Here is a 17,615-nt window from a genome sequence, read left to right on the forward strand (position 1 = left end):
CTAATATAAATGGACAAAAGAACAAGAGTTACATTTGTAATTACCAACCTTTCTGCTGGTTTCACCTTCTTGTTTTATACCTTCTAAAATATTTTGTATGGATCTATCCCTCCTAAAAACATACCTAGGACCTTTTCTAACTTTTTGTCCAATATTAACATCAGACTGCAAAATCTCCCAGTTGGCTTTTATAACTTCAGTAGTGATGTTAGGTACACCATTATAAGTTATAATCAAGGTTGAAGTGGGGTTGATTCCATTATCCTTACATCCACTGGATCCCAAAAATCCATTGCCTAATATGGGCCTGCATATACCTCGCTCACGTTTGTTCAATACTTCTTTGCTGACCTCACTTAAAAGACAGTCTGGGTACCCTCTTTGTTTGAACATCTGTATAATCAACTTGATTTCTGAAAATAAATCATCATCTGAGCTTACCATCCTGGCAGCCCGCACCAATTGCCCTTCACGACTGACTTCTTTTGATGGTGCGGATGCCAGCTACCATAATCCAAATATGAATTGGAAAAGGTCAACTTTCTATGAATCCTGGTGATAAAGCTCTTGTTTGCCTGGTCAATTTCTAATTCTACATCTATATAACTGATTTTATTCTAGTTGTATTTATATGTGAATTTTAAAAAGTACACAGTTTCATTAATAAACGAGAGAAACTCCTTCAAACTGTCTTCAGTGCCCATCCAAATGAGGAATAGGTCACCCAAAAATCGGGTGTAATGCACAATCTGTGTCAAATATGAACTTTTCATCAAATACTCCTGCTCCCAATAGGACATGATAAGGTTGGCAAAAACGGGGGTACACCCATTGCCACACACTTAGATTGTTTGTAATACTGTCTCTCAAAACAAATGTAATTATTCTTTAAAACTAGCTCCATTAGTGTGACTATTTTGTTAACTTCATCCTGACCAAAAAATATTAGTTTTGTTAAGCTGCTGTTCCAACCAACTTAAGCCTTCATCATGAGGAATCATGGTAAAAAGATTGACAACGTCAATAGTAACCAATATCAAATCCAGTACTACCTCAACACCATTTAACTTGTTTATAAATCACCAGGAGACTTTATTAATATAATTAAAGAATCCCAGACTCTCTTGCATTTTTTGGTCCAAATATTTACAAATAAAATATGTCTTGGACCTTTTACCATTGACAATGGGCCTGCATTTCAGATTTGTAAGGCCCTTGTGGAATTTTGGGATGCCAAAAATTTTGGACACGCTAGGATATTCATTTTTCATGTAATGGTATTAATTTTCATCAATCTGTGCCTGACAGATCACTCAACCGGGGACAAATTTCAACAGAATCAGGGACAAGTCAAGAAAAAATCAGGGACAATCAGGGACACTTTTAAAATATTAGTGCTATTAACTTGAAAGATTGACAGAATCAGAGCATATGAATTAATACACATTAGCTGAAGTAAAAGAAGTTTATAACTCTTAATTATTGTCATTATTCATTGAGTGTAATTCACCACCTTTCCTCCAAAAGTCACTAGTTTTAGGAGGGATTATGAGGGACAGAGTTAAAATTTGAGTCAAAATCAGGGATGTCTCTGAAAATCAGGGACAGTTGAGAGGTGCCCTGTTCAATAATAGCTTCATACCTGATATACCATATCATTCAATAATACATCTATTTTCCGCTAGGCCACTTTGATTTCATTTAATGAACTTTCCTTATAGGTGTCATCCAACAATATGGAGTTCATCCCATCTAGATAGTCCACCTATCCTGCTATAGCCTGCTATAGCTCCCCAACCATGCCCAAGACTCACAGTCCACATTCCTAAGCACTCTGGAGAATATTAGGGTCCAACCTAGCACTCTCATACTGGGAACTTCAACTACCCCTCCATTAACTGGGAAAACTACTCATGTACCAATACACTGGCCCAACATTTCATGGAATTTATTAATTCCAATGCCCTGGACCAGCTCTTTCTTACCCCCACTTGAGATAGCAACATCCTTGACTTGGTCATTACTAACATGGACAACCATTGCTCTACACCAATAGTCAAATGCCCTGGTTAGATCCGATCACAAACTAATCACCTTGGAAATCCACATCCCTCCCACCCCCCACCCCCTGCAAAGGTAACCACCATGAAAAACTTCTCCAAAGCTAACTTTGGGCTCCTAAAACAGAGGTGGCTAACTTCACAGCAGCCATGCAAATGGAGAATAGTTTCATGACCACTGAATCATACAACAATGTAATGTATGAACATGTACACAAATGCATGGATCTCGCCATACCCAAGATGCTCTCCTCCAAAAAAGGAAGCCAATCTGGTGGTCCCCTGCCATAAACAAACTCTACAATAGAAGGAGGAAACTGATGCAGAATAAGGTGAAGTCCCAAGACTGGAAAAACTCTGTTATCAGCCTCAACAAAAGGTTGAGATCCCTCATCAAATCCTCTAAATCTAGCTATGAAAACAGAATTGCAGCAGATAGTAAAGACAACCACAAGGCCTTCTATAGTTATGTAAAAAATCTCCATGGCAATACCCAGATTTTCTCTGAGCTACTGCACAATGGTACCGCCTATACTGAGCCAACAGATACTGCCAATAATGCCAATAGCTTCAGTGCCAACTTTACCCTCCCCCCAAAGGACCAATCACAATACTAGTAGATTGCCAGGCACTCAGTATTACTGCTGCACAGGTTAAAACAGCACTGTCCAAGGCCAAGAATACAACTTATATGGGATCTGACAATATCCCTGGCTGTGTTCTACATGAACTACAGAGTAAACTGGCACCTCACCTCTGTGCCCTGTTCAATAATAGCTTCACCTCAGGCTTTGTCCCTACTGAATGGTGCACTGCTGCATTCATCCCTCTTCACAAAGGAGGAGCGACTACAGACCCTGGGAACTATCGGCCCATTAGCCTGACAAGCTTAATATGCAAAGCTATGGAATGCATCATCATGGACCTAATAAACAAGGATATAGGGAATCTCCAAACTCTGGATCACGCACAGTTTGGTTTTGTGAAGGGTAGATCATGCCTCCTCAACTTGGTCGACTTCTTTCAGTTAGTCACCAGAGCTGTGGATGAAGACAATGTGGTCATACACCATACCTTGATCTGGCCAAGGCCTTTGATACCATTCCCCACTCAGGAATCAAAGAAAAACTCACTAAGGTAGACATCAACCCCTATATCACTAGGTAGGTTGCAAACTGGCTCACAGATAGAACCCACAGTGTGAAAGTAGCTGACTCCAAGTCAGACTGATGACTAGTCACAAGTGGAGTCCCACAGGGTTTGGTCTTGGGTCCTCTCCTGTTTGGTATCTACTTCTCTGAAGTCCAGGCCAACACAAAGGGACTCTGACTGACAAAGTTCTCAGATTATTGCAAGTTGGGAACTATTATTAACTCCCCAAGTGATGTTGACATCCTACAAAATGGCCTCACTGAGACCAATGACTTGTGTCAGAACCATGGCCTTAAGCTCAATGCCAAAAAATGTGTCATTATCCCCTTTGGGAAAAACCCAGTTCCCACGAATTACCACATCGATGGTAGTCCACTGAACACAGAAGGCGTGATAAGAGATCTGGAACACAGGTTGGCAGCAACCTCTCTTTTGATCTGCCACTGCGGTCAGAAAGTCCTTCTATGTGGCACATCTCATTACTAAGGGTTTTGCATCCAGGAAAAAAGAAATCATTGTCTCTCTCTACTCTTCTGTCATTAGGCCAATCATCGAGTACAATGCCCCATTTGGCATGTACCTCACTAGACAACTGCAACAACTGGAGAGGCCACAAAAGTACCTCACAAAGAGGATCCTAGGCCTTAAACACTTGTCCTATATGGACAAACTCAAAAAACTCCAACTATTCTCTGTCTCATATCACCTACTTAGAGGCGATCTCTGCTTGACTTACAAAGCCATGTCTGACCCAGCTCTGTTAGAAATGCTACACCTAAAGAAATCCCAGTCCCTCCACATCACACACTCCAGAGACCTCAACCTCATTACCACAATCAACAGAATGTACTGGAGGAACAGGTCCATAACCAAGAGACTGCCCATGTTGCGGAATAGACTTCCCATACATGTCAAGCAGAGCACCTCACTGACCCTCTTCAAGAGAAATCTTGAGTGGATGGGAAATAGAAAATTCACCCAGGGATAACTTCAGTAGCTCTACTCGACAGAGGCACTGGGAACTAAGGTCGGGTGGCAAGATGTCAGGGTAGTCCTATGGCTAGGCTTGTAAAAGCCCCAGGGCCATTAGCCTAGTACACACCTATGAACCTATCCATTATAACAACCACACTGCCCTTGTCTGGTTTAATGAACCTAACCGTGGGGTCTCTAACCAAATCAATCATTAATTGTTGCTCTTCACCAGTCATGTTGGAGCCCCAGGTTCCTTCCTTTTTAAAATAACTCCTCATATCTTTCTCACAAATTTTCTCAAACAATTCAACAGTTTTGTTCAGGGATGGATTAAATTTACTTTGCCTTTTACATATATATCTAACATGAACCTCTGATTCACTCTCTTGATTAAACCAAACTTTTAGGTTCAGTTTCCTAGTGTATCATTTTAGATCAATAATAGACTCTACCATGTTACCAAATCTACAGGGCACAAAATTGAACCCTTTTGCCAATAAATCAGCATGCCTGTTGTTAATACATAACATGGAATAATTGTAGATTTTATAATTATCCTTTTTGTTTAAAATAATGTCAGCCTCCAATCTAGTCTCAATATTATGTTGCTCATCCAGGCATTGAATCAATATTTCCAAATAAGACTCCTCATTTGAATCAATAATACTGAAATTACATATTTGATTTACCATAACATTATTAAAACAATCGTCATTTTCCTTAAACATTGTATTTGTAGCCATAGACCTTTCACAATTAACATGACAATGGTTCACAATACCAGCCACCTTGGCATCAGCCTCACCAGAATAAAAAACAATTTACAAACAACACAGCAACAATTAATGATTGATTTGGTTAGAGACCCCATGTTTAGGTTCATGAAACCGGACAAGGGCAGCGTGGTTGTCATAATGGATAGGGTGGACTATCTAGATGGGATGAACTCCATACTGTTGGATGACACCTATAAGGAAAGTTCATTAAATTAAATCAAAGTGGCCTAGCGGAAGATAGATTTATTATTGGATGATATGGTATATCAGGCTCAGATTGATGAAAATGAATACCATTACATGAAAAATGAATATCCTAGGGTGTCCAACATTTTTGGCATCCCAAAAATCCACAAGGGCCTTACAAATGTGAAATTCAGGCCTATTGCGATGGTAAAAGGTCAAAGACATATTTTATTTCTAAATATTTGGACCAAAAAATGCAAAAGAGTCTGGGATTCTTTAATTATATTAGTAAAGACTCCTGGTAATTTATAAACAAGTTGAATGGTGTTGAGATAGCACCGGATTTGATATTGGTTACTATTGATGTTGTCAATCTTTTTAAGTATTTGTAAGTATAATTTAAGAGCTTGGATGTTGGTTTCAACATTAATATGGTAGAACTCTAATGTAACAAAAAATTGCATATATTTTTTAATAAAGTATTTTAGATTTTTTAATGAACAACACAATTAAATGAAAAACATTTTTTAATGTTTTAATTTTGGTGTGGATATTGCTTTTAAAGCTTAATTAAAGGTAGATTGAATAATTGGGGGTGGGTATTTAAATGGCTGGGTTTTTTGTGAACAATTGTTCTGATGAAGTCTCTGTAGTGGAGAAGAAAGCGCTAAACATTAATAAAGTGTAGTTGTTCATTTGGACATGGTTGTCTTCTTGCTGGCTGCACATTTATCGTTTTTTTGGTTCTGCTTCTGTGGTGGTCTTTTCCAAAACAGTACCTTGGAACCCACGACTGTCCCCTTGGTGAGATTTATTCAAGTGTACGGCTATAGAACTGTCATCTTTCTTATCAGTAATATGTCTCATATGTTGTAAAAGCTTAGTTTTAAAACATGTGTTACTCTTCCCCACATAAAATACGTTACAAGGGCATCTAAGAGCATTCTCTATACACCAACCTCTTGAATGTACAGACTTCAACATATTTTCCAGCCTTTCCCCTCAGCAGGAATGACAGCACTAAATAATGATAGACCATTATACCTATCAACCTCTTACGGTATGACATCTGGACAAAGGCTGACATAATTGGTGGACAGAGGCTCGAATACATGGCCATATTTGAAATATTGCTGTTATACACTGAGAAAGTTGCTGGTGTGACAATGTTTGCTGCAACATATCTTTTCTGAAAGATATAAAGTCAGAAAAGCAAATGAATGTTAGCATTTACAGACTGGAATCACCAGAGTATGCTACTGATTTGCTAAGGACAACACCCGTCTGGGGTACAGACCAACCATAACAGGCTAACCTGTGGCCATTATGTGAATAGCCCTACAGCTGAGAGCTATACAGAGACAGAACTTTGTCAGACTGAAAGCCATGCAGATGTAGCATGTGCAGACAAACCCTGTTAAACTAGCAATATTCCAAACATATAACAGCAATATTCACATTCTGCCCCTAAGTCTTGAACCTTCTCCACCATTTAGTTGGCTTGTCCTCACAAATCTTGTTATAAGAGATAGTAGCCCACACTACTCCAGGATGTCTTCCTCACAAGTAAGGGAAAGGGCCAATGCCCACACGGAGTACTCAATTATAGGAGTGTGTTGCCATGGCATTGGCTATTGGAAGAACTACACAGCTGCTCTGCATGCAATTAGCAAGTGGGGAACACCAATAGGTGCACAGGCCATCACCTGGTCATGAGCATCAGCTACAAAAGCCATGCTGCCACCTATTCAAACCAACTGTCTCTGTAGTGCATAGAGGGAAAGAGAGAGAGAGAACAAATAAAACATAAACTGGAAAAGAGAAGAAAAAAAGATAAGTGGGACATGTAAGCATGTAATTGACTGTAGTACTTGGTTTATAATAATGGGAAATATGATTTGGAAGAATATATGCCCCAACAAGACTTGCTGTACTAATATTCTTCTGAACAGCTGCTATGGCCATAGCATCTGGCCCTCTCTGCAGTGAGAGAGATCACAGCCATACCTCTCAACTGTACAGATCTTCACAGACTGTCCAGATTTTCCCATCATAGTTTTTTGTCTGTTCGTCCTGAAATCTGTACTTTTCTAGGAAATAGCTGAGGATTGAAGTCGTCAAGTAATGACAAACACGAGTTTAAGACTCCACATCCTTAAGAATATTCACAGTAATGAAAAATGTATAATTCTACAAACTTCCTAAGTTTGTAACATAAATATTTCAAGTCTGTCCTTATTTATCCCCTCATCATTTTAGGCTTTGTCCAGATGTGATGCTCTACAAGGTTGCAAGGTAGGATCACAGCTCAGGAGCCTGACTCACCCTGGGAAAGGACAGCTCACATATGACAACCACTGGGGTGTCTGTCAAACAATTATGATTGTGCCACTAGTAGGCCAGTTAATGGGATGATGTCCATATCCATGTTACCCATGAATATGATTATGATACATGTTTGTCTTGTAAAGCTAAGAGACCTATATAGGGCATGTGCATAGTAAAGTACTGTTGCAGACATATGTGTTGAACTGCATGTGATATATTGAATTACTAACATTCAACTGTACAGGGTTCTGCTGGACATTAGTCACATTTGTGACTATCTGTAGTCACATACACATATATCCGTGTTATGTCAGCCAAACCATTGGCAAGCCTGTGAGCAATGACAATGTAACATAATAGCCTACTTATGACTTTTGGACATCGTCCAGGTTATCACAGTGATGTTAAACCCTACTGTGCAATCAACTTACTAATGTATGGTGCAGCTATATTAATGCAGTATCAATATTGATGTCCCTTTTGTCACCCATTTATGTGTTCCATTGTCCAGACGTACTGCTATAACAGGTTGAGAAGTATGACTGAGCAGCAAGATTGTAAATACAGTGTGCCATACTACCATAGAACTGAAATGTACACCAGGTATCCCCTGATGACATGTATGTATGCATATGTTCAGCTGGAAGGCACAAAACTAATCACATGGGTTTCAAGCAGTCAGTTACATAGGTTGTGCATGTTGTATGTTTGTAATATCAGTGTCAGTCCATACAACAGACATAGCTGTGTACAGCTACTGGTTGTTGCATTGCCCTGACACTGATATGGGTACTAGAGTAGGCATGATTATCAGGTAGTACTTGGAGAAGTGTCCAACTGTGTTATGACCCTCTCTCCATGCCTACCACTAACAGTTATATCAACACCTATGTACAGTGGATATCGCAAATGTACACACCCCTGTTGGAATGCAAGGTTTGTGTTCTGTATGACAATGAGACCACAGAAAATCATTTCATAATGTTTATCATCTTGAATGTGACCCCTAACCTGTACAATTCCATTGAAAAACAATCAAAAGTGTTTCTAGGAAGGTGAGCAAATATTTCCATGTGAAGATGTGCATGATGTTAGAGTCCAAACCAAGGTGAAGGAATGCTGTAGCCATCTCAAGAGGTGCATACACAACATATCAGTTTAAGGGTGTGCGCACTCGTTCAACTGGCTTATTTTACTGATTATTTCTATATGTTTTCACAAACCAGATTGTTATGTTTTCAGTTGAATTGTACAGGCTATAGGTTACATTAAAGGTGGAAATTGTTTTGAAATGAGTTATTGTGGTGTCATGTTTCAATTGCACAAATACCAGGCATTGTAATATGGGTGTGTTTCCTTTATATCCACTGTAGCTATTTGGACTCAGCAGTACCTGACCTGTATAATCAGACTCCACCAAGGTAGAGTAATCCCCTTTGGTGGACAGCAGCAATACACAAAACACATAATAGGTTGCTATATTGGCTGTACAGGGACACATAGGTGCAGGCAACAACTTGGAAGCAAGTCCACATCTATCTGAGCAAGTATGTAAGTTCATAGTTGACTTCCTGTAAGGCTGACTATGACTACAAATCAGACATATCCACACAACCAAAGACAATTGCAACAGTGTCTCCACATTTGTTGTCAGTCTCAGAGGAAACAACACAATTCACCCTGTACTGGGGGTAAAGAACACCTCATACACACATGCCATCGATATACGCAACCTGCATCAGACAGGTTAGGTGGGAACATTGCCACCATGTCCACCCAGTTGTATAGGGGGATATGCACATCAACCACACTCCTCCCCTCAGCAATAGTGAGCATGTACATATTGCCTACTGATGGCAACAATGGCAAATCTCCATTTGGCATAACAACATCACTGTCTGCCTCCTACATGAACTCAGTCATGTGCTCACATGTCCATCACACACCACAGTCAAACAAAGACCTGCCACCATCCACACACCATTCACATAGAAGATGGCCACTGTCAAGCCTCTACACAGAAATGAATGGAGAAGAGTGGATTATGCAATTAAGTGTCCAACACTGGGGGGGATAAGATAGCTCAGGGCCAGGAGTGTACTGCAAGCTGCTATAGCCATGATAGATTGGAGGGTTATGGAGTAGTTTGGATTATTTGCAGGTAATATCCACTGTTGATATGCAATTTGACAACTGTATGAGGTCCTGTGACCTTTTTCCTGTTTATGTTTTCCAAGTAACATGCAGAGGGCTCACCTAATAGTATTCTCAATTGGGGAAACTGATGTCATCACCTGATATGTGGTCAAACATTATTCCCTGTTATTTGGATGAAGAGCCAAAGATGTGTGGGAGAGGATCGCCCTGTGAAACAATCTGGTCCACAGGGTAAAGGATACTGGGCTGCACAGCAGACCTTATGGGCAGGTACAGCATCGGGCCACCAACCTCATCCTCCATGCCCATCAATGGGCTGCTGCTATAGCGTGGGACAGACTAGCCACAGGTGGGGCCCCAGCAATCCAGCCTCCACTGACACCCACCATGGAGCTCCCCACCAACCTTGGGGCACCTGCCCAATGCACAAGCCATGAAGCTGAGGAAAGCATTGTGGAGGTGGGTTGGACACACACACTGGATGAGGAGCATGCAGGTAAGGGCCCAGTGAGGATTAGTACACTAATGTATCACACATACATGTATCTGTATTGTATCTACATCCATGTGTTAGGTCTGATTGCAGTTGTGGATGGGGTTTTCTAATTCACAGAGGTGCACATCTATGGTGAGGACAGAACATTGTGTATTACTGGGGTTAGTACTGTAAATATGCAGACATTCTGCATCCATTTTGTACCAAGGCCACATGTGAGTCTGCTGACAATAACTCCCTCTCACAACTACCTAGGACCCTCTGGTCTGCATATGGGACAGCAGCCTGAAGCTGGTGAGTATGACATTGTTCTGTTGTTGCCTGGCAATGGCCCAGGCATGTGAAGGGCATGCAATTTACCATGCACACAACTATCAATAATAGATATATTGCTCTATGTAATAGCGATGTTGCTTTATGTGCATGCTCACTTGTTGTGGGGTTAACTGCATTGCATCACAGCAGTCACCACTGGGGCCTATCTGATGTGAATTCAGCATTCCTGTAGCATACCTCACAACTTAAAAGCAGCAAAACTGTCAGGATACACCACGAGAATAGTTCGTAAAATCTTCTTTATTCAAGCAAATAACAAAATGGATAAGCGCTTTCACATGCTATGCGCATGCTTCATCAGATCAATTAAACTAGATGTCCATACTCTTTTTATATACTATATTCACCAATCAGATCTCCTATATTAGGCAGTGGTTAAGTAATTATATAATTATATAATTATTTCATCAGTTCATATAAAACTCCTGCACCTGATTCTGATAGTAAATCTTAAAGCAGCATGCGTTATTTATGTCTATTGTACAAATAACATTCCAGTTTAGCGCTCACTTTCTGTAAACATTTTTTCTTAAAAAACTATTTTAAAAAACATTCTTTTAAAACATTACAATTCTACTTAATATAAAACTATCATCAGGAACCTAACTATAGCCATAGTAGAACTACAATAAAAGTGAAGATAAAAACAGACTAAGAACGTATAGATATTGTCCTATATAAATATAGCAACAATTCATCATAGATTATTCCATCCATTTGTTTAAGTTAACTATCCTTAGAATGATAATTATAAATATGGAAACGACTTCATTCCATCTATTATTAATACTCTACCTAAAAATACCCCGTGACTGTCGATTCACATTTCAAGATATCTAAATGTCAGCCATAACAAAGTATTATGTTAAGAAATCCATTTCTTACACTTTAATATATTGTGTTCTTCAAGCGATCAGCTTCATCTTCACTAGATTAGATAAACAAGCATAAATTCTTTGTCCTTATCTATTATGCTGCATCGCTTGTTAATGACAGTCATCACAGAACAATGATCTGAATGTATATCGTTAAAATAATATTTAATATATATATTCAAACTAAATGTAAATATTTTTGCCTTCTAAAATTTTCTAGCAATATGTGCAATTTTCCAGCATAATATGGAGCATATCATTTCATATTTATGCTTGAATACATATAAAACATCTATTAGGTTTCAAAATGAATATTAAAACATATAAATTTTATAATTTTAAAATATATAAATATATATGTGCAAATTCATCATAACATGACAGTTATAATATAGCTGCCTTGTTGCTAGGGGCTTGTGTTATCTCATATTATCAATCCTTTCTACCGTTCAGGTCCTATATTCGCATTTAATTATGTATTCATCTATTAAACAATCCATTTTTAGGGTGCATAGAGATGATAATAATATATATATATAACTATAACCATATGTTCGATAGCTTCAAATCTAATATTTTGGACCTATAAGTGCTCATAAATGTATAAACTAAGTTAATACAAAAAGTGGACAATATATGCTATTCATAGTCACACCTTGTATTACTTAAGACCAAAAACTATTATTTCACTTTATGTTTCCAACTACTTCCTTTTTTCTAGTATAGGTTTTAAAGACACGTAGTTATTTAGCCCTGGTTCTTTGTGGGCACCTGTTCTGAAAATCCAATTTAATTCTGTTTCTAAAAGCCGATTAACATTGTCACCTAGTCTATCACTGATCTCCACTATTTGAAGTACTCTAAATTTAAATTCATGTGTGGAATTACTAATGATATGCTTCGCTAAAGCATTCAGTTCGACTTTCTTGCATTATATCATATGTATGATTATAAATACGCTCTTTTATTTTTCTTTTAGTCTGTCCAATGTAAAATGCTTCACAAGAGGTGCAATTTGCCATATATATTAAATTGCTGCTATTACAGTCTGCATGTATTTTTGGTTTAAATTCAAAAAAACCTCTTGGATGTCTATAGTGTTGTATATGATTTATGTATTTGCACATGTTGCATCTCCTACAAGGAAAAGTCCCTGGTATATCTTTATTCTTGTCCATTTTAATATCTAAACTTCTAGAGAAAATCTCTTTTAGGTTGTCACATGTTCTAAATATAAAGGTTGGTTTATTTCCAACTACTTGCTTGATGTCTTCTGCTATGGTCAAAATATTCCAATTTTTCATGACAATGTTCCTAATATGTTCATTGTCATTGGTGTATTTCATTAAATAGACTACTTTGTCTTTGTTGCTATTTTCATTAGTGTATTCTCTTGTATAGCTTCTTCTTTTATTGACCTTTCTTATCTGGTCAATTGTCCTTTCCGTTTTATCTGGTTTACTATGATTTAGTACTGGAAGTACAATAACATTTCTCACTTCATTAATCAATCTAGGTTCATAGCCTCTTTGTAAGAATATTTGAGTCATGCAACTAGCTTCTTCTTCTAATATACCTGGGTCTTTACATAATTTAGTCAACCTAGTAAATTGTCCTTTCATTATTCCTACAAAGGTATGTCTGGGATGCATACTACTGTGTTCTAGCATGTTATTTTTCCAGCATTTTTTTTCTAAAAATTTTTGAAGCTAACTTCCCTTCTTTATTAAAATATAGACTCACATCTAAGTAATTAATACTCTCTCGAGAACATTCATATGTGAATCGGAGAAAGTCTGTTGTTGATTCTAGAAACACTATGAATAGTTTCAGTTCTTCTATAGTCCCCTTCCAAAACAGTACCACATCGTCAACAAATCTTCTGTAGAAAATAATCTTTTCCATCCATTCATTCTCAAATAAACATGTTTTTTCCCAGTAGTGTAGGACCAGATTCGCATAAGAATTAGCACATGGGGTGCCCATCGCGACACCCCATGTTTGTAAATAGTAGTGACTATTAAAAATAAAGAGATTATTATACAGAACCAAATCAAGTAGTTGAGCTATAAGCATTTGTCTATCCTTAGAAAATTCATTGTCTTCCATCATAATTTCACGGATAGCTTGCAACCCATAATCGTTTGGTATGCAAGTAAACAAGTTACAAACATCTAGTGTTACTAAATATATTTCATCCTCTATCAACTCATTCAATGGTATCATATCTATATCTGATAGCAAATTCTGTGTGTCTCTTAGTATAGTGGGTACTTTGTCAACTATAGGTCTGAGCATTTTTTCTAAGAAAACGGAGATGTTATAAGTCGCCCAATTCCTTCCAGAGACAATAGGTCTCATTGGTATAGGTCTCTCTTCTTTATGTATCTTAGGCAGGCCTTTCAGTTTAGGTATCACTGGTTCTTGAATGCATAAAAAGTCATGCATTTCCCTACTTATCTGGCGACACATCAATAGATCGTATAAGTTGTCCCTAACATCACTTATTATTTTATTAACTTTCTCAATAGTCAATTCACTATAACTATTGGTTGTTTTAAGAGAACATTCAATGGTTTCAATATATTCTGTTCTATTTAGTAACACTACACCCCCCCCCCCTTTATTGGCTGAAGTAATCAGAATGTCTTTGTTACACTTCAAATTTAGTAGTGATTTCTGTTCATCCTTATCTAAATTACAATATCTATTTTTAACTTTCTTTGATGAATACATCTTATAGAAATCGTTATCACATGCTTTAACAAAACACTCTACCATTGCTGGTAGTGGAGGAGAAAAGTTACTTCTAATCTTAAAGCTTTCAATAATGCTACTATTTGAAGGTTCATTTGCTCTTGTCTTATCAGAGAATAATACTTTCAGTGCAACCCTTCTTGCAAAAAGTCTCAAGTCTGTTAGTGTTTCATTCAATCTACTGGGCTGTGCCGGTATAAATTTCAGCCCTTTATTCAACAAAGACAAATCAGAGCTAGATAAAGCAATATCAGAATAATTAAAGACAAGTCCAGTCAGTTCATAGTTCTTTTCTGCTGCCCATACCTTTCTTGCGAATATTTCCGTTTTCTTGGTCCCCGACTTGTTGACCTTCCTCTGTTGAATCGACCTTGTTTTATCGGAAAAGGGCCATCAATGGATGAATTCACAAAAGCTGGAGTACGTTTGATTGTACCTGTCCTTTCAGCTTCCTCTGCTTGCATCAGGGCCTGTTGGTTCGGTGGTGGAGTATTAAAACTCGGTTCATCCAAATGCTGTTGTCTCCTGACTTCACTCGCTCCTGTACTGCAAGACGCTGCCCCTGATAAAGGCGCCAAATTTGAAATATGAGCTCTTCCTGTTTCTCGTTCAACAGGTTGTGGCCGAGAGTCATTATTGGTGAAATTTGTAACATTAGCTCTAGGCCATACAAAAATGTTGCTGGTAGCAAAATCTTGGACGTCTCTAGCTAGTTTCTTTTCTTTGATTCTCTTAAGTTTTTCACTATAAATATTAATTTGCATTGACATGTTGTTGAACTTCCTGATACATGCCTCTGATTTAAAACAGTCCGTTATTTCTCGGTAGGCACGATCAGTACTTTTTTGTAGCTCAGTTTCAATTGGATCAAAGTGTTCCAGCAACAAATCAATATATTTAAACCCAATTTCCAGATTTAGCTCTTGCCATTTCTTAAGCAAACTGGGATACAACTGTCCATAAGTTGGCATGCATAGAACACGCATCCCTCTAGGTATCACATTGAAATGTTTGCAAGCCTGTAAATGTTTTCTTTGCCATGATAACCTCTGGAGTTTATAGAGGTTATTCTCCAATTCTCTAGTTAAATCATAGAATTTAGACATATCTTCTTCACCCACATTTGTAGTATTCAAAGTACTCACTCTATCCGAAAAGTTCAGATTCAACAGTGGATTGTTTTTGTGTGGCAAGAAGGCATCAATATTTAACATGTTCAGTCCCCCTTCAGGATTATAGTCCAATTCAATTTCGGTATTCTCCATAGCGTGGAGTAAACGATACAAGCAGTATAAAAGCACGAAAAAATCTAAAATATCATTGACTCCCAAAGTATCCTTGCAGCAAACAATCAGGAACAAATAAAAGCAGCAAAACTGTCAGGATACACCACGAGAATAGTTCGTAAAATCTTCTTTATTCAAGCAAATAACAAAATGGATAAGCGCTTTCACATGCTATGCGCATGCTTCATCAGATCAATTAAACTAGATGTCCATACTCTTTTTATATACTATATTCACCAATCAGATCTCCTATATTAGGCAGTGGTTAAGTAATTATATAATTATATAATTATTTCATCAGTTCATATAAAACTCCTGCACCTGATTCTGATAGTAAATCTTAAAGCAGCATGCGTTATTTATGTCTATTGTACAAAAACATTCCAGTTTAGCGCTCACTTTCTGTAAACATTTTTTCTTAAAAGACTGTTTTAAAAACATTCTTCTAAAACATTACAATTCTACCTATTATAAAACTGTCATCAGGAACCTAACTATAGCCATAGTAGAACTACAATAAAGGTAAAGATAAAAACAAACTAAGAACGTATAGATATTGTCCTATATAAATATAACATCATTTCATCATGGATTATTCCATCTGTTTGTTTAAGTTAACTATCCTTAAAATGATAATTGTAAATATAGGAACAACTTCATTCCATCTATTATTAATACTTTACCTAAAAATACCCCGTGACTGTCAGTTCACATTTCAAGATATCTAAATGTCAGCCATGACAAAATATTATGTTAAAAAATCCAGTTCTTACACTTTAATATATTGTGTTCTTCAAGCGATCAGTTTCATCTTCATTAGATTAGACAAACAAGCATAAATTCTTTGTCCTTATCTATTATGCTGCATCGCATGTTAATGACAGTCATTACAGAACAATGATCTAAATATATATCATTAAAATAATATTTAATATATATATACAAACTAAATGTAAATATTTTTGCCTTCTAAAATTTTCTAGCAATATGTGCAATTTTCCAGCATAATATGGAGCATATCATTTCATATTTATGCTTGAATACATATAAAACATCTATTAGGTTTCAAAATGAATATTAAAACATATAAATTTTATAATTTTAAAATATATAAATATATATGTGCAAATTCATCATAACATGACAGTTATAATATAGCTGCCTTGTTGCTAGGGGCTTGTGTTATCTCATATTATCAATCCTTTCTACCGTTCAGGTCCTATATTCGCATTTAATTATGTATTCATCTATTAAACAATCCATTTTTAGGGTGCATAGAGATGATAATAATATATATATATAACTATAACCATATGTTCGATAGCTTCAAATCTAATATTTTGGACCTATAAGTGCTCATAAATGTATAAACTAAGTTAATACAAAAAGTGGACAATATATGCTATTCATAGTCACACCTTGTATTACTTAAGACCAAAAACTATTATTTCACTTTATGTTTCCAACTACTTCCTTTTTTCTAGTATAGGTTTTAAAGACACGTAGTTATTTAGCCCTGGTTCTTTGTGGGCACCTGTTCTGAAAATCCAATTTAATTCTGTTTCTAAAAGCCGATTAACATTGTCACCTAGTCTATCACTGATCTCCACTATTTGAAGTACTCTAAATTTAAATTCATGTGTGGAATTACTAATGATATGCTTCGCTAAAGCATTCAGTTCGACTTTCTTGCGTATATCATATGTATGATTATAAATACGCTCTTTTATTTTTCTTTTAGTCTGTCCAATGTAAAATGCTTCACAAGAGGTGCAATTTGCCATATATATTAAATTGCTGCTATTACAGTCTGCATGTATTTTTGGTTTAAATTCAAAAAAACCTCTTGGATGTCTATAGTGTTGTATATGATTTATGTATTTGCACATGTTGCATCTCCTACAAGGAAAAGTCCCTGGTATATCTTTATTCTTGTCCATTTTAATATCTAAACTTCTAGAGAAAATCTCTTTTAGGTTGTCACATGTTCTAAATATAAAGGTTGGTTTATTTCCAACTACTTGCTTGATGTCTTCTGCTATGGTCAAAATATTCCAATTTTTCATGACAATGTTCCTAATATGTTCATTGTCATTGGTGTATTTCATTAAATAGACTACTTTGTCTTTGTTGCTATTTTCATTAGTGTATTCTCTTGTATAGCTTCTTCTTTTATTGACCTTTCTTATCTGGTCAATTGTCCTTTCCGTTTTATCTGGTTTACTATGATT

This window comes from Protopterus annectens, chromosome 8.part0 (assembly GCF_019279795.1).
Source record: "Protopterus annectens isolate FY-2018-M chromosome 8.part0, PAN1.0, whole genome shotgun sequence".
Lineage (NCBI taxonomy): Eukaryota > Metazoa > Chordata > Ceratodontiformes > Protopteridae > Protopterus > Protopterus annectens.